Below are 26,313 nucleotides of genomic sequence, written 5' to 3' on the forward strand. Positions count from 1 at the left end.
GGGCTGGACCCCAGGCCCTTGGAGGTGATATCAGCCCAAGAGGCCCGGGGCAGAACCCAGTCTTAGGTCCCCCGCATATTCTCCAGGTTATGGGAACTCGGACGTCACTGCAGGAGGAGTCCTCTGGCTCCCTTGTTCCGGCCTCTCTCTTTGCATCCAAACCCCCTCTGGGAATACCAGTCCCCTTTCTTCCAGGCCTCACCCCCACCCCCCACCCCAGGATCCACAGTACTCCACGTAGCTACTCTGTGTTGGGGGTGAAGGGATGGGAAGACAGAGAAGCCTGTCTGAAGTGTGGGCTTGTTCTCTTTGGGAAACTCAATAGGAAGCTCTTTAAATATGGGCAAGAATCAGGTAGACCCCCTAAGCTCGCTGGGGACTCTAAGTAGCTTATGACTCGAGAGTTTCCAAACACTTCCAATTTGGGAGACTTTGGAGGAAATCACCAGAATACCAGCGGAGGATGAAGCTGTACCTAGTTTGGTGGGAGAAGCAGCAGCCCCTTCTGGTACTTTTTGTGTCAGGAAGTACCCTTCTGGTACGAGCTTGTGTCAGAAGCGATCTAGAAATGGAGCCGTGGTGGGCGCCATGGGGCCCCTTGTCCCCACGAGGTGTGAGAATGGGTCTGTCCCTCTAGGGGAGCCAACGCCCGGCAGTGGGAAAGCAGCATGGCAGAGATAGTGAAGCTGTGCTCAATTGATATTGAAGGCTTTGTAAACGTTTTGTTGTGCTGGTTCTCCCATGCTGGAGTCTGGATAAGGCAGCTGTCAGACAGAAGGTATCTGCTTTGTGTGGTCTGCCTAGGAGGAGTTGTGGTGCCAAGCCTCAGCGTGGCACCAGCCTGGCCAGCCATTCGTGTGTAAATGCCCCTTCAGGGGGTTGGGCTTTGCCACCAGTGCCGGGAATGTCCATGTGTGTAGTTTGTTCATAATGTTCTGATGGTGATTTTACCAGCTTTAGGCATTCCTCCTGACCGTCTCATCTCTGACAGTGCTTTTTTTTTTTTTTTTTTTTTTTTAGGATAATAAAGAGATGCTTTGGTTCCAACAGGTGTTGGCACAGATGCCCATCAGGCCAGGGCTCTGATGGGCGGATTGGCCCAGTCCTGGTCTAGGATAGTGACCCTGGCCTCAGTCTTACTCTTTGTTTTGCTTTAAGCCTGCGTTAGCGGTAGCTGTGAATTATCCTCTCCCCAAAGATCCCTTGTTTCCTGAGCTCTTCAGCTTGCTTTAAAAGAATACCTATTTCATGGTTCCCCCGCCTTAGCAAGCAGGAGGTGCTGTTAACGTATGTTTCTAAGTGACTTCGCCCAGACTTCAGATACAATTCTGAGTTCCGTCTAACAAAGAAAGAGGAAGGAAGGTCATGAGCCTTTATTGTTTACAGTAAGTCCCTTACATACGAACCTTCAAGTTGCGAACTTTCAAAGATACAAACCTACCTTTGCCTGTCCAATCACATAAGTTCATGTGTCTGGAGTACATTGTCACATGCGTGCATCCTCCCCAAGTGGCTGTGCTTTTGTGTCCTTTACTGTTCAGTATTGTATAGAAGACAGTAGTACAGTACCTTTATTTCAAGCCCAGGATGTCTGGAAATAAGCATAAAAGCAGCGGTGATGTAGTTGGTTCTACTGTTCTTTTCAGGGTACTGTGCTATAAGATGAAAAATGTTTTCTTTATTTTTCGTTTGTTTTTTTAATGTATTATTTGTGTGAAAAGTATTATAAACCTGTTACAGTATGGTACCATATAGCTAATCGTGTTAGTTGGGTATCTAGGCTGGCTTTGCTGGACTTAAAAATTGGACGCATGAACGTGATCTTGGAACAGAGCTCGTTTGCCTGTAGGAGCTTATTGTGTTGTTCTTGGGCTGACCACTCGCTAGCAGCCCCTAGAATTAGACTGAAGTTCACTGTTACATTCAAGGATCAGCAGCTCCAGTTCCAAGCTATACAACACCTGGAAAACTCAGCACATCTGATGATGGCTTTACAAAGCGTGGCTCGTGGGCTAACTGCCAGGATTCACTTTTGACATTTACCACAGCCCTGCTTTGGCAGAGTTTTATTCCCATGTTAAAGATGAGGGATCGGATGCACTAAGATGCAGTCCAGAGCCCTGAGTCAGCAAGCTCAAAGTCCAACTTTGTATACCACCAGACGCACACACAGAAGCCACGTGGAACCTTCCTCTCTGACCCTGGGCCTCTCTTCTATCAGAGGATCCCTGGGTAGGACTCTAGCCATCAGCCACCTCCAAATCCTGTTCCTTCTGGGAGCAAGGCTGGGAGAGTGGAAACTGGCCCCCTGCAAGGGGGTCATAGCCTTGGCCACTTGTTAGGGGTCTACAGAGCACATAGTGCCTGCAGGAGTCATCTGACCTCAGTCTCCCTGGCAGGAATGCCCTGAGTTGGTGAAAATCGAGTTCTTCTCACTGGGGTACACCCTTCTGTGACCACCCGTACCCTGCCTTCCTGTGTCTGAAGACTTTGCAGGCCCACACCCACCTAAACCAAAGTGTTACTTCCATACCTCCAAAGGTATGTGTTCCTGGGGACTCAAGTGACCCCTAGTGGCTTCACGTCATGGTACTGCCCTGGGAGTTTTCAGCGCCATCACGTTTCATGCTGTAGTTTTTCTCCAAGGGCCTCAGGATTAAAGATTGCACCCCTCTATCCATGGAGGCCAGAAGCTATTTCAGGGGAGCCCTTAATATACAGTGGGTGGGCCCATTAAGGAATCCTTTCTTTAACCACTCTACCCTGCCCCAAGCCTTTGTCGGCTTTGATGAAGGAACACTATAGTGAGTGGTTAAGAGCGTGAACTCTCAGGCTGAACTGATGGCTCAAATCCTGAGATGACCACTTGCTGTGTGCCCTTGGACAGGTGACTTAATCTCTCTGTTCTTTAATTTCCTGCTCCATCTAGTGGTGGTAACAATAGTACATACACCACATTCTCTATGGGCTTCCCAGGTGGCTCAATGGTAAAGAATCCGCCTGCCAGTGCAGGAGATGTGAGTTCAGTCCTTGGGTGGGAAAGATCCCCTGGAGGAGGGCATGGCAACCCACTCCAGTATTCTTACCTGGAGAATTCCATGGACAGAGAAGCCTGGCGGACTATAATCCAAGGGGTCGCAAAGAGTTGGATACAACTGAATGAATGAGCATGCACATAGGTATGTGTGAGATAGACACTCTAGACTGTGCTGGGTCCCCATAAAAATGCCGCCTTTAAAGGGCATCAGCCTCCTCACTGGTCTCTGGCCTCCAGCTTATGCTCCCTGCCCTCTGCATCCACCCTTGGCACTATAGTCAGAGCAGTCTTTCTAAAGTTCCACTCAGAGCATAGCATCCCATTTCTTCAAACCCTTCAGTGACTCACCTGTCCCAGGTCCTGGTTCCTCAGGCCCTGAACCTGGGCCCTTCCTTATCTCTGGCCATGCTCTCTCTGGTACCACGTGCCCAAGCTCTGCTGAACAGCTGACAACAGCTGGACTGCTTCCTCTGCTACCGTAAGTGCGTATGGTGACCTGAGGATGCCCAGTCATCCTTCAGCCTCCAGCCCTGGGGTTTCCTCTCTTTTGAAGCCTTCCCTGACCAACCACCACCTCCGCTTCTCACTGAAACTGATACCTTCCTCTTTTTTGCCCTCTGCCTCCCGTTTAGGTGTCAGTCCTCACATGCATGAGTGTCACCACACTTCCCCCTCACACACACTGCCCAGACTCAAGCAGGAATCAGATCTGATTTCCCTGACATCTTCAGCCCCCAACACAGACCCTGATATGCATATTAAGCACTCAGGAATGGTTTGGGGAGTGAAGACCTTCCCCAGGTAACCTCAAGACCTCATTGTTTTCCAGAATTCCTGGGTTAATTTCTCCAGGGAGTACCAGTGGAATGCCTTTCTAATGAGGAAATGCCCAGTCAGTTTGGGGGCATTTATTACTTTGGGGAGCAGAGAGACAGAGAATGAGGATGCCAAGGTACCTGGGGTTCCGAAGCCCTAAGTGGCCCAGGTGAGGGATGAGCTTCCGGGGGGACCAGTGGGGAGATGTGCCCCCAATATCTCATTCTATCCTGTTGGCCTCAGGCTCTAGAAATAAGCTCAACAGGGGAGATCAGAGGGCTGTGGGGGGTGTCTGTCAGGTTTTAGTCCGCAGGCCATTCAGGATGTGGTTACGTGCAACTCCTCTCTATGTTTGTCACAGCTGCGAAATGGTTAATCACTCAGTGGTCAGACAAAGCAGCTCTGCTTCCAACTGTCCGTGTGATTTCCCTGGCTTCTGCTGTGGACCTCAGGCTCTGAACACTCTGGCCGCTCTGGGCTTTCCTGGGGGCGGGAAGACCAGCCTTCCCCAGTAATTGGACAGGACGGGGAATGATAAGGCCAGGCTCTGTGGGCATGGGGCCTCGGAGGAGGGCCTAAGGGTCTGGGAACAGCTGTAGACAGAGGCCAGTCAGGGCCCAGTGACAAGAAGCAGTGATGTTCTCTGGGAGGAGGCAAGGGTCAGGGGAAGCATCCAGGCAGACCTCAGTTTAAGCTTTGGCTTTGTCCCTTTTTAGCTATGTACCTCCCTCGCTAAGCCCCTGAAAGCTGAGAAGAAGATAATACGTATGCAGTGACCAGCCCCTGCCTGAACAGCATGCTGCTGCTGCTGCCAAGTCACGTCAGTCGTGTTCGACTCTGTGCGACCCCATAGACGGCAGCCCACCAGCCTCTGCCATCCCTGGGATTCTCCAGGCAAGAGTACTGGAGTGGGTTGCCATTGCCTTCTCCAGTGCATGAAAGTGAAAAGTGAAAGTGAAGTCGCTCAGTCGTGTCCGACTTCGCAACCCCATGGACTGAAGCCTACCAGGCTCCTCCATCCATGGGATTTTCCAGGCAAGAGTACTGGAGTGGGTTGCCATTGCCTTCTCCAGCCTGAACAGCATAAGAGCTCAGTATTCAAGAGCTGTTGTTATAATATGATAAAGAGATAGGCACAGTCTTTGTATCTCATGGTAGCAGTTATTAATTATGATCAATATCATTATCATCTCTTATCAGGAGCACTTACCTGAGTGGCGATGTGCTCATTTCCTGGTTCATTCATTCCAACACCCAATGTATACTAAGTGTCAACTGTATGTCATGCTCTAAACTAGCTGCTGGGGATGTAGCGTTAAATAAGGCATGGGGTGTGTCCTCCGTGAACCTGCAGTTTTGTTGAAGAAAGAGATAGCAGCAACAGATGCCAGGAGTCCAGAGGTGCTGTGTGGGCTCAGAAGGAATACCCAGAGCAGACTAGGGATCTCTAAGGGCTTCTGGGAGGAGGTGACATCGGAGCTGAGTCTGGAAGGATCAGTAGGAGTTCCAAGGTAGAGAAGGAGAGAAACGGGGCTTCGTGGAGAGGGGGCACCTTGTGCGAATGGGGAGAATGGAGACATGAGAGAATGAAATTGGACACGTCCTTTCTGGGGCTGAGTGTGGCTCAAAGCTCTGCACAGGGCTTGGGGGTTGGGGCTGGATATGATGAGTTGGGGAAATAGTAACAATGCACCTATTCAATGGACACAAGTTTGGGCAAATTCCGGGAGATGGTGAGGGACAGGGAAGCCGTGTGTGCCGTAGTCCATGGGGTCACAAAGAGTCAGACACCGCTTGGCAACTCAACAACAGCAACAATGACAACAATGCAAAGGTGTGAACACCTGGAGGCCACACTAAGTTTTTGAACTCTGTAGCAAAATGTCTGACTTCTTTCATTGCTGGCTGTCACACTGACAGGGAGATTTCATCTGGTCCCAACCCCCATCCAGCTGTCACCCCCTTTCCTAACTCCATCAGAATTCCAGCCTTCCCTGCCCCCCATTGCCTAACCGTGCACCACCCTCTCCCCCCATCTGCAGGAGTCAACCCTGAGTGCAGATTTTGGACCGGTCCTCTGTACTAAAAGCCAAGACAACAGCATGTGATTTCATCACACTTTGTCACAGGAAGCAGGCTGGCTGCTGCAAGCCAGCCACAGAAAACAAGAAATCATTTCAGCAACATGTTGTTTAAAATCAGCAAATTCCGTTGAAGTGGTGCTAGGCCAGGCAGCCCAATAGTTGTGAAGATGGATGGCTTCAGGGAGGAGAGAAAGATACCTTTGCCTTTAGAGAAAGAGGGATAAACGAGCTAATACATGTCAAATGCTTAGAAGAGTTTCTGGAACCCAGTAAGGACTCAATAAATGTGAGCTATTTCCGTTCATATTACTTGCAGTGAACATTTCGAGCGAAGGACGAAGGCAAATAGTACCGGGCGGCTGCGATGTGCCAGACCCAAGCTGAGCACGTTTCACACCATCTCAATTTTCACAATCACCCTAAAAGGTTGTGTAATCATCGCCATTTGGCTGATGGGGGACATGCCCCTCTGGGCAGTTCTGTAGTTAAGCTGAAAGTCACAGAGCCAGCATATAGCAAAGCTGGGATCTAACCCAAATCCTCAGGACCACAAAGGCATAGCTACATAGCTGGATGAGGAAGGAGCAGGTTTGGTGGGGCAGAGGTTTTTCTGGGAAGACCAATCCAGCCTCTATTCTGCCCTGACCCGCCTATGTGACTTTGGCCTCTGCAGCTTCCTCTGTGAAATGAGAGCAGGAGCCAAATGACTAATGGGACTTAGCTGCAAAGTTCTCCATCCAAGTGAGCAGTCAGGGGAAAATAGGGCTTAACTACTGCAGATGGCCCATGCTCTTCAGCCAACCATTTTGCGTCTTTGCGGTGATGAAGCGGGGGGAAATGTACACGTTATTGGAGTGCTAGAGACAGGATGGTGATTAAATAGACATTTATGCAAGGAACATGAAAAGACTTCCCCTAGTTATGTGACTTTGGGGAAATCAGTTTGGGGAATCAGATGTCAGTTCTGCTCAGGTCTGTAGATACCCAAATGGACCCACGTCACACTGATTCTGATAGTGGCTATTCAGGGGCCACTGTGGCTGGTCATGAAGGCATCAATCAGATGTCTGCCCAATTGAGAAGGGCTGGAGGAATAACCAGACCATTCGGTTTGCGCATCAGTCACTTTGGTTTTCCTCAGTGATTTGCTGGGATCGGCTACTCAGAGATTCAGTCCAGTGGTGCACATTGAGCATCTACTGCTTGCCAGGCACTGGGCCACAAAGATGAGCCCAAACCCACTGTTTGCAGTAAACTGTCCTGCAGAGCTGAGTGTGCCTCCCCATGCAGGAAGGGGGACAGACTCTAGCCCAGGATTCGTATGAAAGCGTTAGTTGCTAGTGATGTCTGACTCTTTGAGACCCCATGGACTGTAGCCCGCCAGGCTCCTCTGTCTAGAATTCTTCAGGCAAGACTATTGAAGTGGGTTGCCATTCCCTTCTCCAGGGGATCTTTCCGACCCAAGGATTGAACCCGCTTCTCCAGCTTTCCAGGCGGATCCTTTACCATCTGAGCCACTAGGGAAGCACCAGGATTTGTACAGGGCACCTGTTATGTAAATGGGTCACATCAATTTCACCAGAATCGAATGACTATTATGGCACCCATTTTACAGATGAGGAAACGGAGGCTCAAGAGAGGTACAAAGTCATAGCTCAGAGGCAGCAGAGTTAAGATTCAACCAAAGATTAGTCCAGCTCGGAAGCTGATATTCTTTTTGATGACACCATTCTGCTGCTAAGTCACTTCAATCGTGTCCGACTCTGTGTGACCCCATAAACAGCAGCCCACCAGGCTCCCCCGTCCCTGGGATTCTCCAGGCAAGAACACTGGAGTGGGTTGCCGTTTCCTTCTCTAACACCATTCTACCAACTCTCAAAGATGCTGGTGAGAACAAATCTTTCCATAGAAGGTGTCCCATACAGTCAAGCCTTCACTGAAAATTTCTTTCACTACAAGTTGGTACAGCCCCTGGAATTTATCCTGGTTTCCAAGCCCTGCCACCCTGAGAAGGAAAAGCCATTCCTAGGATCCATGATGGACTTGCAGCCAATGGAAATATTATAGGTCTATCATGGGAAACTTACTCAGGAGTTATGCAAATGTTTTCATGTAGCCATAACCTGAACTAAATTCCCATATTCATTCTTTCAAGGACATGGATAACTTTGAAATCCTGGCTAAGGAGCTATTGCCAAATTGAGTTCCAGCTCAGACCTGCGCTAACGAACAAACAAATGACTCACGCATAATTGGAACATGAATTGTTGGTAAAACAAATAGAGGCCATGAACGTACTGGGGAAGTTTGTTCTCCTGAGCATGTCAAATATCTCCCCTGACACCATTGTTTATACTATTAATTTGCTTAGTAAATTGTTTCCTCTGATTCTGCACACATTTATTGAGCTCTCTGCCAGGTCCTTTTATATTCATTATTTTATTCCAGCCCAACAACGGACCAGACAGAAAAGTATTCCTCTTTCCTTGATACAGATAAAGAAAGTGAGTAGGTTCAGTAACTCACCCAAGGTCACGGACGTAGACTCTGATCTTAGGATTCCAAAGTCAACCCTCCTTTCCCTACGTCACAGTTTTTCCTACAAAGAAATCCCAGTGCAGCTTTGGCTAGATTAACCTGCGTTTCTTTTTTTAAGGTGTTTTTGGTTTGTTTGTTTTTTAAATTTATCTATTTTTTGGCTGCACCGGGTGCTTGTTGCTGTGTGTGGGCTTTCTCTAGTTGTGGCAAGCAGGGGCTACTCACTCTCTAGTTGCGGTGCTCAGTCTTCTCACTGTGGAGGCTTCTCTTGTTGCGGAGCACAGGCTCAGTAGTTGTGACGCAGGGGCTTAGTTGTTGCAAGGCATGTGCGATCTTCCTGGACCAGGGATTGAACCCATGTCCCCTGCATTGGCAGATGGATTCTTAACCAGTGTACCACCAGGCAAGTCCAACCTGCATTTCTACTTAGCCGACTTTTAGTGATCGTACCTTGGAGAAGGAAATGACAACCTACTCCAGTATTCTCGCCTGGAGAATCCCATGCACAGAGGAACCTGGCAGACTACGTAGTCCATGGGGTCACAAGAGTCAGACATGACTTAGTGACTAAACCAGTGATCATACCTGGATAGGACTGTGTAATATACATTACCATCTCATTTTATCCTTGTAAGAACAGAGGGTGAGTATTGCACTCTATTGCATGTCTACAGAGAAGACAATGGCACCCCACTCCAGTACTCTTGCCTGGAAAATCCCATGGACGGAGGAGCCTGGTAGGCTGCAGTCCATGGGGTCGCGAAGATTCGGGAACGACTGAGCGACTTCACTTTCACTTTTCACTTTCATGCGTTGGAGAAGGAAATGGCAACCCACTCCAGTGTTCTTGCCTGAAGAATCCCAAGGACAGGGGAGCCTGGTGGGCTGCCATCTATGGGGTCGCAGAGAGTCGGACACGACTGAAGCGACTTAGCAGCAGCAGCAGCCTGTCTAACTTCAAAGGGTGGAGTGTCTTGCCCAGGGTCACATGACACAGGAACAGAAATTAGCCAAAAACTGTGAATGCAGTCCTCCTATGGCCTCTATATACCGCTTCTTTCCCTAGCAACTTTGTTCCTGGCCAGAGTGGACTTGGGGGCATATTGTCTGCCCTGAAAGATTTTCTTAAGAGAAAGGCAGTGGACTTCTGAGTGCCTTGCCAAAAAGAATCAGCGCTCAAACTGGCTGCTAAGATGAGGTGTTGGGTTCCTTCTTTATCTCTGCCCGGTGGCCTGCCCTCCTTCCCAGGCAGGTTTGTTCTGGCATATTCCAATCGGCTGTGGATGAATAGAGAAGCTTCTAGACCCATGCTTCCTAAAAATTTAGCATACTCAGATTCCTGGGCCCATGGCAGAGGTCCTGATTTGGTAGGTCTGGAATGGAACTTGAGATTTGCATTTCTGACAAGCCCCCAAGTGATGCAGATGCTGGTAGTCCGTGGACCACACTTTGAGGGGCAAGGCTTGGGCTCCATGAATGCTGAGAAGGAGGCATCCATGGGCTTTCTCAGTCACATCTGACTCACTGGGTCTGTAAGAAAACACACAGAATGGGCATCCTGGAGTGGAGCAAGGAAGGTACCTGGGGGAGGAGTCCTGGGTTCCCCAGTGAACCCCAGAGGAAGTGCATAACAGAGGCATTGTTGTTCTGGCATCAATGTCACATCACAGCAGGCGTTGCACAGGGGCAATGCGTCAAGCCAGTGTCAATCAAACCAAATTGAAAAGGCCATGTGGTCGGCTGAATAATGGCCCCTCAAAGAGGTCCTCATCCCCAGAACCTGTGAATACGTTACCTTACATGGCAAAAGGGACTCTGCAGATGTGATTAAGGACATTAAAAATATTTATTTATTTATTTATTTTTGGCTGCAATGGCACCCCACTCCAGTACTCTTGCCTGGAAGATCCCATGGATGGAGGAGCCTGGAAGGCTGCAGTCCATGGGGTCGCTGAGGTCGGACACGACTGAGCAACTTCACTTTCACTTTTCACTTTCATGCATTGGTGAAGGAAATGGCAACCCACTCCAGTGTTCTTGCCTGGAGAATCCCAGGGACAGGGGAGCCTGGTGGGCTGCCGTCTATGGGGTCACACAGAGCTGGACACGACTGAAGCGACTTAGCAGCAGCAGCAGCAGTCTTCACTGCTGCAGGTTCTTAACCACTGGACCACCAGGGAAATCCAGAATAAGGGCTTTGAGATGGAAAGATTATCCTTGACCACCTAGTGGGCCCCATGTAATCACAAAGGTCCTTGTAACAGAGAAGCAGGAGGGTCAGGGTCAGAGAAGATGGAACTGTGGAAGCTGAGGCCAGGGAGTCAGAGAGAGATATGAAGACACTGCACGGACAACTTTGAGATGGAGGAAGGAGCCACAACCCAAGGAAAGCAGGTAGCCTCTAGAAGCTAGGAAAGGCAAGGAAACAGATTCTCCCCCAGAACTTCCAGAAGGGATGCAGCCTTGTTGACACCTTGATTTTAGCTTTCTGACCTAGAATGATACGCTGATAAAATTGCGCTGTTTGATGCTACTAAGACTGTGGTAATTTGTTACAGCAGCAACAGAAATTTAATACAGGCCTCATTTGCTGTACAAAACACTCTCTGTTACACCTAGTGAACCAGGCTGAGTAGGTTTAGATCAGTGAAGTGAAGTTGCTCAGTCGTGTCCGACTCTTTGCAACCCCGTGGACACCAGGCTCCTCCGTCCGTGGGATTTTCTAGGCAAGAGTACTGGAGTGGGTTGCCATTTCCTTCTCCAGGGAATCTTCCTGACCCCAGGATTGAACCCAGGTCTCCCGCATTGTAGACAGACATTTTACCATCTGAGCCACCAGGGAAGTCCAGGTTAAGATCAGGGTCTATCCTAAAACCTAGAAAATGAAAGAATCCATAACAAACATGTAGCTTGGTTCAAAAATAGTCCACGTGGGAGTATTTTATCCATGTTTAACATTCATGCCAGATTGGGAATTTGGACCCCAGCAACTAGAAAGGAGTACAACTAGAAAAAGTAAGAGGAAGTAGGAAGAATGTGACTTCAAGAGTCAGACTCAAGTTCAACTCCCAGGACTGCCTAGCATTGACAGGGTGGCTGTTAGGGTGGGAGGTGCTTATCTTCGTTGAGATTCTGTTTCCTTCTTTGTAAAGCAGAGATCATACCTTCCTTGCAGGGCTGTTATGAAACTTAAAGACAATATAATAATCCATTCAAAAATGATTTCTTGAAAGCCAGGTGTGGTCTAGTCCTGGTGGATGAAAGTTGAGTATGGATACAGAAAGCACCACCACTGTCGTGAATGTAAAAGCACAGGTGTGTTCATGCTAGATAAAAGTGAAAAGTCACTATCATCTTTATCATCATTATAATGATGACCCCTCTCACTTCTTTGCAGAAAAAAATTCCAAGTGCTGGAAGAATAGCATGACCTTCTATACACTGTTACAATTCTAGCCAGGAATAATTAAGTACTTTTAATCCCAAACCTATATGGGTAGGTCAGTCTTTGAGGGTTTCTTTAGTCCCCTGATCCAAATTTAAAAAGCAAAGAGGGAGATTGGGTGGCTCAAGGTCACGTTGAATGGCACTGAGACGCTTGAAATCGACTCTGAGGATATTTGTGCTTAAGCTTTTATATCACCACAGTGTCTATTTCTTCCTCTGCAAGTTTACTCTTTTTGCAAAATACATACACTGACCATCCCCTTCTGATTCCAGCAGCATATCTGATCTGAAAGTTGTTGATTCTCTGATCTCTGAAAGTGAAAGGTTTAATCTCCTCTTGGAACCCCTCCTAACGAAAATTATTTTCCCACTTTGAAATGGCATGGGCATCCACTGTGAACTCACATCCATAAATCTAAGCCTACCACTCAGGAAAGCAGATGAGGTTTGATTCCGCTGCTCAGCACAGCCTCGCAGAGCAAATTATGGCAAGAATTTGATTTATAGAAGAACCTCAGAGGCTCTGGAGTGAGACGTGTGTTTATTCACTTTATTACCGTTTATTTTACACTATCTCTTTATGCTCCCTGCACATGGATTTGAAAGCCTGTTTGGATAGATGCTTATGACCTACAAGTCTGCACAGCCCTGTTGAGGAACACAGCTTTCTTTGGTGATGCTGCCAACAGCCCAGGTTGGGGGTCCATATAGTGATGTTGGGATGAAGCCCAGATCTCACAAACAAGCTTGGAGATATAGCCCAGAGTTCTCGCTTGAACTTCCCCCAGCTCTGCCTTGGTGTGGTACTTGGTGTGGATCTCCAGCTGTAACCCAGGATGTGTAGAGGCAGGCTTGATTTAAGATTCAAATATCTCAGAACAGCTGGGGATATTTAACATCGCTATAATTACATTACATTTCTGACAGTACAGGGAGTGAAAACCTTTTTTTGTTGTTGTTGAATATTCGATGAGCATCAAATATTTTAACCAGCCAAAGAAACACGGGTGCATTTTTCACATCCAAGTAAGTTTTGTTTTTAAAATTCTGACCTGGGGTGGCTCTCATCTTCTTTAGTCGGGTCTTTAGGGCAGCAAGAGCACCATCACTCTGGCCGTGGCTGAGGAGCTGAGCCAGATGGGCTGTGATGCTAAGGAAAGAAGGGGCTGGGCAGGCACTTAGTAGGCAGGTAATGCCAGGGCTGATGCAGAAGGTCTCGAACATCCTCGTAGCTCTCTTTGCTGTGGCACCACCAACGCAGTGGCGAGGAAGTGGAGGCCCAGAGAATAAAAGGAAACTCGCCCAAAGTGACATTTATAAATAAATGTTGGAGCCGGGGTCAACTGAGGTCCCTGCAAAGGCATTTCTGGCAAGTTGAGTACAATGGTTGATGCCAAGAGGTGGGACGAGAGGAAGCGGAATCAGACAGAAGACGACCTCCTCTGCACCAGGCTCTGTGCCTCATGCTTGTGTCTCCCACCCTCATGGCAATACTTTCTGTACAGTCCTCTTGTGCCCATTTTATAGATGAGGGAATCGAGGCCCATAAGGTTAATGCGGGAAGTGGTGGTGAGGACCTGCATCTTGTGCTTTTAAAGGAGAGCATTTTCTTTCTTAAAAAAAACTTTTTATTCAATATTGGAATATAGTTGGTAGACAATGCTGTGATAGTTTCAGATGGACAGCAAAGGGACTCAGTCGTACATATATAGATATCCATTCTCCTCCAAACCCCCGCCCATCCAGGCTGCCTCATAACATTGAGCAGAGTTGTGCTATACAGCGGGTCCTTGTTGATTACTCATTTAAAATAAAGCGGTATGTTCATCCCAAACTCCCTAACTATCCCTTCCATCCATCCTCCCCCACCCCCGGCAACCATAAGTTCGTACTCTAAGTCCGTGAGTCTGTTTCTGTTTTTTAAATAAGCTCATTTGTATCATTTCTTTTTAGACTCCCCGTATAAGGGATGTCATAGGATATAAGGAGAGCATTTTCAATATTTAATATTTATTGACCCCTGGCTGCCTCACGCCCACCCCCACCCCTCCTGTACTCACCTTGCCCCATGCTCCAAGAAGCTTAGCCAGCCAGTGATGTGGGAAACCAGCAATCAAACACCTTGTCTGACCTCCCTCTTCCCACCATCCTGGAGTCGTGGGTCCATGGCCCTGAGTCACAAAGGCAAGTCATTTAAGAGCTGTTGATCTTTCTCAAGGAATTTTCTGGCTTCCCTCACCCCCTTCCTTGGGCTGTTCCCTTACCCAGACCCCTCATCTGCTGTCTCTGCCTGTCCACCCTCTCTGTTCTGTCTAGCTGTGGGTTTAGTTAGTTAGCTACGCACAGAATATACCTGGAAGGGTGCATGAGGTCTGCCTCTGAGGAGGGGACTGGAAGGATGGGACAGGGTGGCTGGGAAGGAGCCTGGCTTCACATTCTGTATCATTTTCTATGGTTTGAATATTTTTAACCACATGTATGTATAATTTATCACAAACAAACATATGATGCACAATAAAAGTGCTGTCTGGGGAAAATCCCAGCTCTTCTGAAGTTAGCCCATCTGGAAAGCACGATCCCGTCCTTCTGACCCGTCATCACTCACTTTATGTCCCTCTTACCGTCCTTTCCTTTCTCGGTCTTTTACTGTTATCCTCTGTAGACTCCATCTCCCCTCGTCAGACTGTCACCTCCGTGAGGGCAGAGGCCATGCCTGGCTCTATCTTCTGACTGGTCCAGTACCTACTTCCATTTCTCGTGAGTGACAGGTGCTCTGCCCAAATACTGAGCCGCTAAAATGGGACCTAGGGGTGATGGTTCCACCAAAGTATACATGACTCATTTGGTCATTCATTCGTTCATTCATCCATGAAGGGGCAGCAAGATCCCTCTTGTAGGGGACATCGTGCCAGATGCAAGGCTCAGAGGGACATGGATGTGTGCCCTCCACCATGGAGCTTGTGAATGATCTCCATGAAGGTGACAGTCATTGGGAGGGCTGGTTTCAAAATCCCTGATCCAAACCCAGACCTACTGAATCAGAATTTATGGGGAGAGGTCCAGCGATCTCTTTTGAATGCAGAACCCCAGTTGATTGAGGATGTTAGGATCCCAACCCAGACCTGCTGAATCAGAATTTATGGGGAGAGATTCAGCGATCTGTTTTGAATGCAGAACCCCAGTTGATTGAGGATGTTAGGAAAATATTCTGTGTTGGCGGGGGTGGGAGGCAGGCAGTGGCACAGATAAACACGCATGCTCAGCCACTCAGTCATGTCTGACTCTTCATGACCCCGTGGACTGTAGCCCACAGGCTCCTCTGTCCATGGAATTTCCCAGGTAAGAATACTGGAGTGGGTTGCCATTTCTTTCTCCAGGGGATCTTCCTGACCCAGGGATTGAACCTGCATCTCCTGCAACTCCTTTATTGACAGGTGGATTCTTTACCATTAGCCATCTGGGAAGATCCATACGATATATAAATAAGTGAGCAAGACTGTTTCCAATATTAATAAATTCTTTTAAAGCAAAAAATAAAAAGAATGTGATAGAGAGTGTCAGGGAAGGATTGCTTCTTCGAGGAGATGATATCTCTGCTGAGACTGGGAATTAAGAACAGAGGGTTCTGAGAACAGATTCACAGCAGAGGGACCAGGGGCTTGAGGCTGGGGGAGGGGGATCGGCCTCCTTATTCCAACACTGGAAATTCATCTTCTGTAGCTCAAGTCTCCTTTTTTTTTTTCCTTTTCTATGAGCACATCTGGCTCCTTCCAAAATGTAGCTGCCTCTCTCACCCACACAATGTAAAGAGAACAACATGATTCTAGCTGTTCTGGAAATATTGACCTCCGGAATGCTAATGTAATGTAGCCCTAGGTCCTTAGGCTGAACTCTCCTTTAAAAAAATAACTCCAAGTGAGTGGAAAAAACCTGCAGTTTCAAGAATCCAATTGCAAATCCCTGTTGGAGGGCAGCTCAGTGAGACCGAAATGGTCAGGCCCTTTCCTTGGAGGGCTACATCCTGGTTAATTATCACCACGTTCCTCTGCTGATTAATTTTTGTGAGAGCATAACAATTACCTTTGAGGTTCACATGGACTTTCCTTCTTCAGCCTCTAAAGTGTTCGATCAGGATGGCTGGTTGTCCACACTGAACACAGGCTGGTTCGCCTGGTTTTGTGTTTCAGAGAGAGTTTGCAAATCTTTTACTTCTGTTCATCTCCATGATAACCCTGTGTCTGAAAAGCCAGCAGTACGGTTCCCATTTTACAGATGGGGAAAGTGAGGCTCAGGGAGAACTGACTTGCCCAAAGTCCCCAAGGAGTTCTGACTCCAACTCTGGTAGTTCTCCCAGCCCGTGGTGATGAGTTAAAACGAGGAGACCAAATCAGAGGCCGGCTGCAGAGCCTCAGTGTCAGGGCCACCTCCTGGGGAAGGTCTTCCCTGAAGGGCTTTATGAAACCTGGTCAGGTGATTGAATCCTCCAGCTTGGAGGCGTCTGTGTCCCCTACAGGCAGAGAGTCTCAAACTTCAGGAACTTTCACATGCATGAGAGTCACCTGTGGATATTGTGAAAATGCAGGTTCTGGTTCATTCAGTAGGTGGGGCCCGAGACTCTGCATTTCTGACAAGTTCCTGAGTAAGGCTGATGCTGCTGGTTCACAGCTCACTAATTTTTTTTTTTTTTTAATGAGCATTTATCATTTATTTATTTGGCTGTGTCAGATCTCAGTTGCAGCGTGCAGGATCTTCACCGCGGCTCCAGAACTCTCTAGTTTGTGGTATGTGGGCTCAGTAGTTGCCGTATATGAGCTCAGCTGCCCAGCGGCTTGTGGGATCTTAGTTCCTCAACCAGGGATCGAACCCGTGTCCTCTGCATTGCCTGTTGGATTCTTAACCCTTGGACCACCAGGGAAGTCCCCACAGCTCACATTTTGATTCGCAAGGATCTACAAGGCATGAGGAAAAGACAGCCTGGAATAAGAGAAAAAGGGCTTCTGGTCCCAGACCCAAGTGTGTATCAACCCCAACAATTTATCCTGTGTTTCAACAATCATCCCTTTGGGAGAGAGTTCAGGGAGGGACCATGTTGTCTTGAATCCTGCCCTGAGAAGCAAAGCTGCTGCTTCTTCCAAGCTAGACCTTCAGGCTGCTACAGCTGCTGCTTAGAAATGCGGAGGGCACAGCAATAAGTAAGTCTTTGTTAAAGATCACTCTTTTCTTTGTCTTTATATGATACTGGAATGACGAGTCATTTAAGGAAACCATGTAAATGGAGATGGGGCAGTGGGGTCACATACCTCCCCAGGGAGCTCCCCACGAGGATGAGCCGACTCAAGGTGTTTCTGCACCCTGTCCTGATTGTGTGGATGTCCATGGGACGTGTCCTGAAAGGTGTGAGTCCAGGAAGGACAACCTCTTGCTTGATCACAGTAATCGTGAGCCTTTGTCTTTGGGCAGCGTGCTGCTCCTAAGCGGGAGAAGCCTTCAGTTTGAAGGAATCGTGCCAGTAATAAGGCATTTCTAGGTAATGCAGCCCGAAGCCTGTGCTTTTGTTGCTACAGGCCACCAGTTAGAATTGCTAAGGCGGCTTGCTGACCATGCTTTGGACTGTTCATCTGATTCACTCATTCATACTCTTGTTTGTTATTTTAGTCATTCATCCCTTTGCTCCTTCTTTTATTCTTTCACTGACTCAGATTCATCTACTCATTCATACATTTAGTGACTGCCTTCTATATACCAGATACTATGCTGGGCTCTTAAGAATATCAGAGTGAATCCATTCTAAGTCCTCAACAATTCAATGTCCTTGCCCCTGTATATATCTTATAACCAGACCACAGCCAATACCCCCTCAATGGCTTCTCCGTTTTAGTGCTGGAAAACTGGACCAACCATTTATTATCTTTATTCTGAGAATCTGCTCAAAGTTATCGTGTGGTTCCCCATCAAAGATAAGGCCAAGCACCCAGGCAGGCTCCAAGCCCTCTCCCTCTGCATATCATGCATTCTGCCATGTTGAACAGCTTCCATACATCTTCCACATTCACCCAGGGCTTTTTCCTGTGCTGTTGCCTTGGTCTGAAATGTCCCGCAACCCCCATGTCTTCCTAGAAGGATCCTTCCAGACTCAGCTTTATCATCTTCTCCCCTTTTCCATGCTTCCCTAGTGGCTCAGCTAGTAAAGAATCCACCTGCAATGCGGGAGACCTGGGTTCAATCCATGGGTTGAGAAGATGCCCTGGAGAAGGGAACAGCTGGCTACCCACTCCAGTATTATGGTCTGGAGAATTTCATGGACCGTATAGGCCATGAGGTCACAAAGAGTCGGACATGACTAAGCAACTTTCACTCCATGCCTCCATGCTAGGAAGAATTTGGTTCTTTCTCCTCTGCATATAGCCATGGAGGTCTGGAGATACTCTAACACGCACGAAAGATGTTACTGGAGTCTGTGCAAGCAGAGTTATGTCCATTCTCCAGGGGGATTTGCATGACAGCTCTAAGGGAAGGTAGAAAGTCGCAAATTCCAGGCAAGCAGAGTGACTCACTCAAGGTCACAAAGCTGGTCAAGTCTCAGCTACAACTTAAATCTTCCCTTTCCAAGGCCGAGGCTAGTCTACAACATACACAACAGGGATGTTGGCCACTGGTCCTCATTAATAATACCTGTAGGGCATTTTGTTACTTTCTACTGAAGGCTAGAAATATCTGCTCTGGCCAGACAAGTGAGCCACAGAGGAGAATGGAGGTTATTGGATGATGATTCAGGTTTTGAAAAGCAAATTTTGCCCACGATATTTAAATAACTCCAAGTTACTGCTGCCCCATACAGGAAAGGACAAGCAGGCAGTGGTATATGACTTCTGGGTGGGAGGGGAATTGAGTGGGAGGCTGGAGCCAGGCTTCTAGAGAGAAATTACCATTTTGTATTTATTACTTTGGCTCACAGGAGTGCCGCAGGGACGGGCTAGCTAATACATTAGATAATTGCCTCGGTTCCCCCACTTCATCTTGCAGGATGTAGACCAGTCCAGGTGCAGTCTTGTGGGTCGTGATTCCATTCAGGCCTCCCAGCTGCCCATACCTGTCTTGGGACATGAGATGCTAAAGGAGGGAGGGAAACTGGGAGGGGTGGGGGTGTCCATCTCTCAGATACCAGGGGACACCAGGATGGTCTGGTCTCAAGGACCAGAGTGAAAGGTTCCAAGGCGGGAACCATGAGGCTGGACTTTGCATTCTGCCACGAACAGCTGGGCCCTTAGCTGTTCCTCTCTGAGCCTCTGGTCCCATCTGGAAAATAAAGGAAATCATATATCAGTATTTCTCAATTCTGGCTGAGCATTAGAATCACCAATGGGAAATTTTTAATTAAAAATTTTCCTGGGGACCTCCCTGGTAGTCCAGTGGTTAAGACTTCACCTTCCAATGCAGGGTGTATGTGTTCCATTCCTGGTCAGGGAGCTAAGATTCCACATGCCTCAGGGCCAAAAAGCCAAAACATAAGGCAGAAGCAATATTGTAACAAATGCAATAAAATGGTCCACATCAAAAGAATATTTAAAAAAAAAAAAAAAGTTACTAATGCTCCTAGCTCAATCTCTAGAGATTCTGACTCCTTTGACTTGAAGAACAGCCCAGACTCAGGTGTGCTTTAACAGGAGTTGAGAGTTTTGGGACTACCTCATCCATGCAGTCTTTCTTAGGTTGGACAGGACATTACAGGAGACTATCATTGAAAAAAGCGGCAAGTCAGTGACCTGGAGATCCAGGGTCCCTTGTTTCCATGTTTAGACTTTTCCGGCGGTACGATATACCTGTTCAGGTCTGACCTCCTCCCCAGCGAATTTCCTTCTTATCAGTGAATGTTGGAACAGCACCAGGAAGCAGGAGGCTCAGTTTCAGCCCCTCTTGTGTCAGCTCCGGGGATCCTGGGCCTCAATCCCTTCATCCTAGACAATGAGAGAGCAGCCCTCCTCTGCCCCTCTGCAAGCAAGGGTGTTGGACCAGACTTCACTTGGCAGTGCCGTCTGGTTTCTCAAGGACTTCCCCTTCCAGTGCTTGAGAGAGGGCAGCCCGGGAGTGGAGAATACTATTCCTGTTCCCTAGGTGAGGAGACAGAGGCCCAACGTGGTTGGGCAACTTTCCCAAGGCCGTCCAGCCTGGAGGACTAGAACCAGACAGACATCAGTTCAAACCCCTGTAACCCAACTAACCTTGACCACTTTATTCACTGTTCCATGCCTCAGTTTCCTTATCTGTAAATGGAAACAAGTACCACCCATTTCCACAGAGTGAGGAGGAAATAAAGATAGCCAGATGGAGCCTGGCTCAAAGCAGATGCTCATTTAAAAATTTTTTTTTCCTTTCCTCCCTTCCTCCCTCGGTAATTTCACCCACTCTTCTTTTCTGCCTTCCTTTCCCCCTGCTTGTTTTTAAATTCTTCAAGGACTGAGACTTTGAGAGGCAATTCACTGTGCATGACCTTGGATAAGTTGTTTAGTCTCCCTGAACCTCAGTTTACCCATCTGTGAAATGGGGGTATTTGTAGTATTGTGGTTGTAAGGACTAATGTATTGAGAGAACAGCTTCTAGCATAGAGCCTTGGCTGTTTCCATTCTAACTTCTTTAGAGCTTCCTTCTCCTCCTCCATGGGCTCTGACACAGAGGAGTACTCTACCCACCCACCCTCATCCCCAGTGAGTGTTGAGTGATCAAGGAAGTGATCCCCCCCCTCCAGGCAGAGGGACGGTAAACAACCAAATCCTAGCTGTGTCCTCAGCCTTGACAGCTCCACTAATGAGCACACACAGCCTCCAGGGTTCCCAGGCGGAGAAAATCCCCTATATCAGGGGATTGCTTGCTGTCTTGAGATGGAAAAAGCTATAAATATGGAGGATTTGTCTGTGATAAGTCATGGTTAGCAACCCTAGCTATATAACTTTTTAATTCTCCACTCCAGCTTGTAAACTCATGTAGTAAAAACAGTCACTAGCAATTTATTTTTTTACCACTCTTTTAATTTTGTAATTTTTTTCTTTAACCAACCAAAAAGTCTTCTTAAACTCACCTTAAGCTTTTTTCCCCGCCTCCAGCAACCATAAAATGTGACCACAGATTATAATTTAAAAGCTATCCCCTCTCCTGCATTGCCAGAATAAAAAATGTGCAGGTTCGGAGGCAATTTCTCAATTGGTGTGTTTTTAAAATAGGGTTGAGTCCTGGGTTTACCTGCCTCGCCTGGCTTCAGGTGGCAAAGGAGGTGGGTACGGAGGGAGGCAGTTCAGTCAGAACTGTGTGTGCAGCCCAAGTGCTAGATTTGAGTCACCTCTCTTTTACCTGGTTGCTGAGTGATCTTGGGCAAGTCACTTCCCTATTAGGGCTCAAGTTGCTTATTTGCACAATGTGGACAAAAATTAGGGACTGACCTCCCTCACTGGAATGTTCTGAGAACCCCAAAAGATAACGTCTAAAAGTTGTTTTGTTCAATGAAAAGAAGGCATCAGAGGATGAGATGGTAGGATGGCATCACCTATGCGATCGACATGAACTTAGGTGAACTCCAGGAGACAGTGAGGGACAGGGAAGCTTGGTGTGCTGTTGTTCGTGGGGTCTCATAGAGTTTGGACACCACTTGGAGACTGAACAACCACAGAATACTATAAACATGTTGGAGAGTGTGTTACTGCTGACGGTGGCGGTGGTGATGGTGATGATAATGGTGGTGGGAGTGATGATGGTGATAATCGTGACCGGTGATGGTGACTTCTGATGGTGACATTGACTGTGGTGATGATGATGGTGATGGTGGTGGAGATGGTGGCGATAATGATGATAATGGTGGTGGGAGTGATGCTGGTGATAGTAAACAGGATTGATGATGATGGTGGTGGTGGTGGTGATAATGATGATGATGATGTATGCTGATGAGCTTCCTAGGTTACACAGTGGTAAAGAACCCTCCTGCCAATGCAGGAACCACAAAAGATGCAGTTTCAATCCCAGGATCAGGAAGATCCCCTGGACCAGGAAATGGCAACCCACTCCAGTATTCTTGCCTGGAGAATCCCATGGGCAGGGGGGCATGGTGGGCTACAGTCCATGGGGTTGCAAAGAGTCGGACATGAGAGAAGGAACTTAGCTCACACACATGCATGATGGTGATGATCATTTTGACTGATAATGGTGATGATGGTTCTTATGACGATGACTGGTGATGATGATGATGGGATAACGATGATGGTACTGGTAGTGATGGGGATGACGATCACCATTATTGTGACATAATCGTCGTGGTGCCAGTGATGAGAGTGATGATCATTTTGACCGATGCTGATTATGATAATGATGGTGGTGGTGATAAAGATGCTGCTGATAATGATAATGATGATGGTAAAAATACCACCATGTGCTTATCACAGAGCCCATGGACTTCTGTGATAAGAGGAGGGCTTTCCTCAGACCATCAGACATCTCTGTATACAAGTTAGGTGCTCAGTATTGTTCACCTAAAGTCAACTTCAGATTTCAGAGTTCAGTCCACCTCTTAGACATTTCAGTCATTCATTCAGCAAGTATTGGTCGAGTGCTTCCGTGTGTGTGTTTGTGTGTGGCTGTGTGCTCAGTCACTCAGTTGTGTCCCACTATGTACCAGACCCTGTGAGCCCTGGACTACATGAGTGGGTGCTGGTCGTGTCACTCAGGGATGCTGCAGAGGTGCCAGGTGATGAAGGGAATGTTTCATGGGCAATTCAGCTTTCCTTTGGTGAGGCAAATGAAGTTGGCTTTACGGCTCAGACAGGGACTATAAGGAGTAGCCAGACAGAAGCAGGTAGGGACGGGTAAGGCCACTGGTTAACTGGTGCACAAGTGACCTGCCTAGAGACATCCTAGTGAAAATGTTTTAAGTCCCATGAGTACCAAATGAAACCCATTCACGCAGCCCCAGTGCCATGTGGGTTTGAGACCCCTGTAAGGTGACGCTGGACCAGAGAGGAATTTTAAACAGGAATGTATGAGATTGACAGGCCCTAATTTGCATTTTAGAAAAACTACTCTGGAAGCAATGGTTTAGAAAAGGGTTGGGAGTCGGGTGCAGGTGAGTTCCCCACAGGGAGAGGAGCCAGAAAACTCTTCACTCAGGTGAGAGGGGACCAGGAGAGGAAATAGGCTCATTATCACATAATTAGCTCTATAATCAGTGTGCAGGCTGATCATCTCAAAATGTAAAGATGATTACAGGATTAAAGAGTTTTTGCCTTTTAATGGAAGTAACTTGCCAAGCTAGAGGTTTGATAGGTTTTTGGGAAAAAAAGCATTTTTTTAAACAAGTTGTTTTTGCAATGAATTAGTTTACTGATGCAAAAGAAAACCTACTCGCTGTAGACTATAAGTTGTAAATGAGATCAGCAGCTAGTTAAAGTGAAAGCTAAGGGCAGGAGTCTGTAGGTTTCCTCTGTTTGGGCTGGGGAGAAGGTTTATTATGGCTGGAGAGGACTGGGGTCTGAGAGCAGGAAGGAATGTCAGGGTTATAGTTTAGTTCAGTCACTCAGTTGTGTTCGACTCTTTGAGACCCCATGGACTGCAGGACACCAGGCTTCCCTGTCCATCACCAACTCCCGGAGTTTGCTCAAACTCAGGTGCATTGAGTCAGTGATATTGAGTCAGGTCCATCCAACTATCTCATTCTCTGTTGTCCCCTTCTCCTCTTGCCTTCAATCTTTCCCAGAATCAGGGTCTTTTCCAATGAGTCCATTCTTCACATCAGGTGTCCTGAGTATTTTAGCTTCAGCTTCAGCATCAGTCCTTCCAATGAATATTTAGGACTGATTTCCTTTAGGACTAACTGGTTTGATCTTCTTGCAGTCCAAGGGACTCTCAAGAGGTTTTGCAGCTTCCCAAGCCCACACTGATTGCTCCTTTTCCTGCACTCCAATTGCCTTTGCCATCAGCAGGCACCAGAATTATCTAACTAACACCAAAGAATTGATGCTTTTGAACTGTGGTGCTGGAGAAGACTCTTGAGAGTCCCTTGGACTGCAAGGAGATCACCCAGTCAATCCTAAAGGAGATCAAACCCTGTATATTCACTGGAAGGACTGAAGCTCCACTACTTTGGCCACCTGATGCCAAGGACTGACTCATTGAAAAAGACCTTGATGCTGGAAAAGAGTAGGAGTATGAGACAGTTGGATGGCATCATCGACTGAATGGACATGAGTCTGAGCAAACTCTGCAAGGTAGTGGAGGACAGGGGAGCCTGGAGGGCTGCGGTCAGACTTGGCGACTTCATAACGAGCGACAACATAGCCTGTTTTCTGCTTCACCTTTGGGATCCGGGCTCCACTCAAAGTTTCCTGAAAGCAGAAGCCTTGTCAAACTTGCCTCTTATTCCCCATGGTCTTAGCACAGTGTTGGACTCAGAGTCAGTGTCAAGTAAATGCATGCTGATCAACTTACAATGAGAGTGTGTGGCATATGTTGGGTGTATTATCATAGCTTAGAAATGAGTCTGACCAAACATCCTTTGAGAGTTGAATCCACCAGGGCCCCTCAGAGCTGACTTACCCAAAGTTGCCCAACTAGTTAGAGACAATTCTAGGTCTGGAACCAGTTCCTACTATTTCCAACCCCAAACCAGCAGTCCTTGTTGCCTCAGGGGTGTGTGTGTGTGTGTGTGTGTGTGTGTGTGTGATCTATCTAAGTAGGTTCTAGCCTAGTACCATAATTGCCATAGTAAATCCTCAGCCAGTGGTGGCTTAATTAATTAAATAAAGAAAGCCCTGCCAGGACTGCTTCAGAGTGTTCTTCTTGTTTCTGCCCATCCTTGCCCAAGCTCATGCCTACCATAAGGCCCCTCTGCCCAGTGAGCAGCCAAGAAATGTAGATTGATTACCCCTAAGACTTCATTTCTTTTGAGAGTCAATGAATTTCAGAAGGTGGACCATTTGTTGCATCTGGACAGAATCAACTGAATCCTTGTGTCGCCAAAATCACTCATGAGCAGATACCCTTGTCAACCATCCCTCCTCACTCTGCTGTTTCACTTGAAAAATTAGTTGGTGTACTGGAAATAAAGTCACAAGGAGCGAACATTTTGACAAGGTAATGGTCCCCTGTGTTTCTCGACATTTGCGAGGGAGTCGGAGTCCATTATAATGTCACAATGGCGCATACCACTGACATCTACTTGAATAATTAAAAGGCAGTTTAATTATAGCGATCATCCACTTAGTGCTTGGTTTCAAATGTCGGAGAAGCATGTTTGAGGAGGAAGCCCTGGGCGTGCAGACGGGAACAAGCCCAGGTCAGGACTGAGACCACTGAGTGGCAGGTTCTGCAGGGATAGTTCTGCAGATTCTGCAGCCCCTGAGCCCCTGGAGTGCCCCCCACCCCACCCCCCCCAAAAAGGAAAGAAAGAAAAGAAAAGCATGCAAGCAAAAGTATCTCTACTCTCTTTTGCTTCTTTGAACTACATGCAAGGGCACTTTCTTTTCAATCCAAATGGAAAACTGAGAGTTTCTTGTGTTTCATTAACCACAGATAGCTTGTGCTGGAAAAGAACTTAGATTTTATTCTTTTATAAGGTGTGTGTTCACTGAACGCTTGCTCTGAGTCAGGTTTGTTCAGTGCTGTGGATATGTCAAAAAAAGGACAGACCAGGTTCCTACTCCTATTGGGCTTATGTTCTAGAGGCGAGGGATAAAACACACATGTGCTGTTCGAAGTAACGAAAACAGGAGTGACCGGGGGACCGTGGTCAGGATAAATCCCTCTTTTGGGGAGTGGGGAATGGCATTGTACCTAAGGTCTAAGTATGTGCGTGGGTGCTAAGACGCTTCAGTCATGTCCGACTCTCTGCGACCCTATGGACTGTAGCTTGCCAGGCTCTTCTGTCCATGGGATTCTCCTCCAGGCTCCTCTGTCCATGGGATTCTCCAGCCAAGAATACTGAAATGGGTTGTCATGCCCTCCTCCAGGGGATCTTCCCAATCCAGGGATTGAACCCTCATCTCTTATGTCTCCTGCATTGGCAGGTGGGTTCTTTTCCACTATCGCCACCTGGGAAGCCTGAGGTCTAAGTGACAAGGAGTCAAATGTATGAGGTTCCCTGGGAGAACAGTGCTGGTGGAGAAGTCCATGGAAAGGCCCCGGGCGGGAAGGAACTGAGCGAGAGAACCATTATGGCCACGGGGCAGGAGGTGAGGGGGGCAGTGGGGCCAGGCGGGCTTCCCAGGCATCTCAGGTAGGGAGTCTGAATGTCAGTCTCCACGTGACGGAGAAGCTCCTGATGCAGTTCAGAGGAACCATAGGCTCTGAACACAGAGAGCTCATGTCAGAGGGCCTGAACCACATCTCTGCTCTCCCTGCTCTGTGCTCCTCCTCCAT

General features: G+C 47.7%; 1 protein-coding gene across 2 annotated transcripts in view; it reads left to right on the forward strand.

The window, feature by feature from the left end:
• The window catches only part of ASIC2 (acid sensing ion channel subunit 2), a 1,207,137-nt gene that overhangs the window by 913,160 nt on the left and 267,664 nt on the right, over positions 1-26,313 (forward strand). The gene's annotated exons all lie outside the window — the stretch shown is intronic.

The sequence above is a fragment of the Bos javanicus genome, chromosome 19 (assembly GCF_032452875.1).
Source record: "Bos javanicus breed banteng chromosome 19, ARS-OSU_banteng_1.0, whole genome shotgun sequence".
NCBI lineage: Eukaryota > Metazoa > Chordata > Mammalia > Artiodactyla > Bovidae > Bos > Bos javanicus.